Consider the following 4,324-nt stretch of genomic DNA (forward strand, 5'->3'; position numbering starts at 1 on the left):
TATCAGGAAATAAAATAAAAATAAAATAAAATATGTTTATTATGGAACATAAGATACATGTATCACTTATTCCACGTCATTAAATTTGAAGGCATCCCTACTCATCGGCAAAGAAGACAGAGGGTGTAGGCCGAGAGAAAAAGCCGGCGTAAAAAACTCTCGGTACTCTTTTAAAACAGCAAATCAGAAGACTGATCAGCTTCTTGTCTACTAGAAAAACTAAATTTCGTTATGAATATACAAATCTAATGCCCACCTTCTAGGTTGTTGGATTGTTATAAGTATTCATGAATGAAAACAATATAGGAAAGTTAAAATGGTATAGGTGTGTATTAAATTGTCGAATTAATATAAAAAAGCCTACGGGTGGTGTATGTGATTGGACGAGAGTACCAGAGCTAGCTACCTTCTATAGTACCTACTATTTGAATAAAACAAAGAATTTAAAGTAACAGCAAGACAGAAAATATTTTCATAATACTTATAGTCACTTCTCAATGGCTGTATAAGTAAATATAATGAGGCAATTGGAATATTTGTTTCCCGGATTTGCTTGGATTTTCTCGGCCTTCCAGATACGTAGTTAATAGATTCTTAGTTATAACTTATAATATATCAATTCTATTCTATCTATATAATATAAATAATAAACGGCACAAATATAAGAGTCTTTCCTCCAACTTCGATTTTGTTCCCTTTGGAATAGAAACTCTTGGGCCGTGGGGTTCAAGTGCACAGGCGCTAATTATAGATTTAAGTTGGCGCCTGGTAGATAGTACCGGTGACCGCAGAGCTGGCACATTCCTGGCTCAACGAATAAGTATCGCAATACAGCGAGGAAATGCTGCCAGCGTTAAAGGTACACTGCCACAGGGACCAAACTATTTAAATTTGTTTTGATTTTTATTTTAATTATTACTTTGTAGGTTAAGAAAATTGTAAATACTGTATTTTAAGGTTAGTCATTAATAATTTTTTTGTGTTAATATATAACACTCACTCTAAACAAATATAAATATTAACAACATTTTAAATTATTTTAAGTGACATTTATGCTTTCGATTTCGGTTACGCTGCATTACAACGTTGCGGTTATGTGCATTAAGTTTTCAGATTTATTTATACCATTTAAATTAAGTCCTTATTTGCCTAACTATGTATCTATACATTCACGCCTTTTATTCGAAATTAGTAGGTACCACGATTTCCACTTGGTACGTCCATACATTCCTCTCTATTCCTCTCTCGCTTCATCCACTTGCAAGACATTCACCATGTATGCTTGTCGGTTATGAGTACTTTTGCCGAATCTTAATTGTCTAACTGCAAATATATGTTTTACATTTTGAAGCTGAATTTGATTGAACATCATACCTCGATCGAATAGAAAAAAATGTTAGTAATGTAAAAAACTTAATAGGCCAATACAATGCCTATGGACCACGTTGGCATGGGCAACTTGAGCGCCTAGACTAAGATCGGAAAGTAAATGGTTGCAGCTCCTTACAAACATTGTATAAAATAAAAAACGTGGCTATTTAAAAGATAGAGGAGAGTTCATTGCCAGTTCTTCTCTTCCGTTCTACGCCCTTGATTTGAGAACTGGCAGTAAATGAAAAATTTGAAGCCATATATGTATTTTTTTAGATGTTTCTATTTGAATAATGATTTTGACTTTGACTTTGATACCTAAGTGGTCGGAAACAAGCTTAGGTAAGTAAGGGTTGAAAGAGTGGAGGAGTACCTGCTGCAGCTGAAAGCCAGCAGTTGGCATGGAATGGCACAAGAGAGCGCTGGGATCTTTCTCGTTACGGAGGCCGTAACACACATATTAGGTCGCAGAGTCAGCGGACTGCGTGAAACCACAGAAAAGCCAGTATTAAAGTATAAATATGCAATTAATATGAAAAATGGGTAAAATTAACGAATAATATATATTCAGTTGAACGATATCCATTCGTTGTACTACGCAGGTGTCTTTTATACGACAGCGTCGCATACTCGCGAATATTTGATGTTGTACTTTCCATACAGATAATATGAAATTATGCTTTTATACAAAATCTGCGATTTAATATTACTTGTTTATGTGTTTGTTGTGATTAATTTTATAAGCGTTTTATTGTTGTTGTTTAATTTCATGAAATAAACTAATAAAGGTAGACGTGCTATGTTGTCCAAATCAACGCCCAACGTATAATTGAGCCTCATTTAAAAACATTTTTTTCAACGATCGTTGGAGTTTTGTCCCATATGCAGATGGTATAGGGAACTGCTATTGAGCGTTTGTAACAAACATTACATTCAAGGACGTTTAATATTGAAATCACTATAACAGAGGGATTATAACTTCCTATTTTATTTTAATAGGCACGTCGGTAGACCTCTCAGTCTACCGACGTGCTGGGTTGGCTAGGTTGGCTGAGCTGGCTAAACCGTGCGACCTTCATCCCTGAGGTTCAACGACCGGCTGTGCGTCAATGGATTTTCTATCTATGTACATTGTACACTTGTTCGTACGATGAAAGAGAACATCGTGAGAACTGGCATGCCTCAAATCCAAAAATCCATTACAAATTTCAGATAGAAGGCTTACCTACTTGTCTATGAAAATAATAATCAAAGAAACGCTTGCTGTTTGAGGCCATATGGGGTCGTCGCTCCAATGGATTATTATTATCAAGCAAGTCGGTGATTAGCCTCGTGCCTCACGCTGTCGAAGTTACGGCTTTAGACGTCCTTCTAACTATCTTTTCCTTTACATTATAAGCTAGTATTTTAAGCATAAATAGATTAAAAATCCCCTGGGGTTCAAACGACCTCACTTATCTATTTGCAACTTGACTTATTTAGCCTTAAGTTAGCTTAAATACTTTTTGAATTTGTTGTACATGCTGTTCTGTGCAATACCTATATTGTTTTTTAAATTATGAACCTCAGTAATGGAATTTCTTACAGAATCTTACATCTATAGAACTGCGTTCGTTTCTGTTTTCCTTGTATCGGATGTCCATTATTTCGAACAAGCTAACCTTAAAATTTTTGCGAGCAAGTAATTCGGTCCCGACCCATTCGTGGCATTTCAGTAGCTCGAATAAAACATTTGAACATTGATATAAAGTTAATGGAATGTATCTAATATATAAAATTCTAGTGTCACAGTTTTCGTTGCCATACTCCTCCGAAACGGCTCGACCGATTCTCATGAAATTTTGTGTGCTTATTGGGTATGTCTGAGAATCGGAAAACATCTATTTTTCATTCCCCTAAATGTTAAGGGTAGTCCACCCCTAAATATTTTTTTTTAATTTTTAGATATTTTTTTCTGTTTTTATTTTTTTATGATACAGCATTAAAAATACATACAACCCCTAACTTTTACCCCTCTACGATCAACCCCTACTTTTTATTATAAATGATATACACGGCAAAACAACGTTTGGCGGGTCAGCTAGTTTCTATATAAAAATAACAATATTCTTAAGAAACCGACACAATCACATTTGTAATATATTTCGTAAAAATAATTTTTATACATTTAATTGTCGTAAAAATATGAAATAAGTTCTTATACGGTTCGTCGATCCAGAGACAGTTATGCGAATGCCATAAACATTACTTGTCGATTACGACGTGTTGCGTAGAAATAAACATTTCCTATAATTGAATTTCCTAGCGTAAAAATAATTATACATTAGCTTTTAATAATTAATAAATTACATCCCTAATCTCGTGAGCATTTCCTTCAATTCCCAACAGTATTAATAAAAGTGTATAGATCCTGATTGATTAAGTGCTTCCGGGTTATTCCGTGCTTATTCATTAACTTTGAAATATCAATAACTGATTCTTATTGCTAACCGGACTACTATCTTGATAAAGTTCTGTTTCTATGAATATATTGTGATTAATACGTTCAATAAATAAATCTAACTTTTTGATGATGATATGCTATGCTCGCAGTTAATTTTTATAATACTAAATATTTGACAGACCAAGAAACATCTTATTTCACTTTTATCTTAAATCTTCACAAATAAATGGAGAAACATACGGAGAACATAGTCCCGGAAAGAAGATACATAGTACACCAATGGATTTTTATCTATGTGCGCAAATAATACTGATATTGCAGTAAAATATCACGCGATACTAGCACCTCTAAGAGTACTATGATTTCCGAATGTCAAAACCTAATACGTATTTGATATACGAGACATAGTCTACTCTTTGAATGCCCTAAGACCTATGGCGCTTGAAAGGCGAAATATGATCACCTGCTTGCCGTTATTGATCAAGGATACTATCGAAAACCAGCGTAGGG

The sequence above is a fragment of the Pieris napi genome, chromosome 21 (assembly GCF_905475465.1).
Source record: "Pieris napi chromosome 21, ilPieNapi1.2, whole genome shotgun sequence".
NCBI lineage: Eukaryota > Metazoa > Arthropoda > Insecta > Lepidoptera > Pieridae > Pieris > Pieris napi.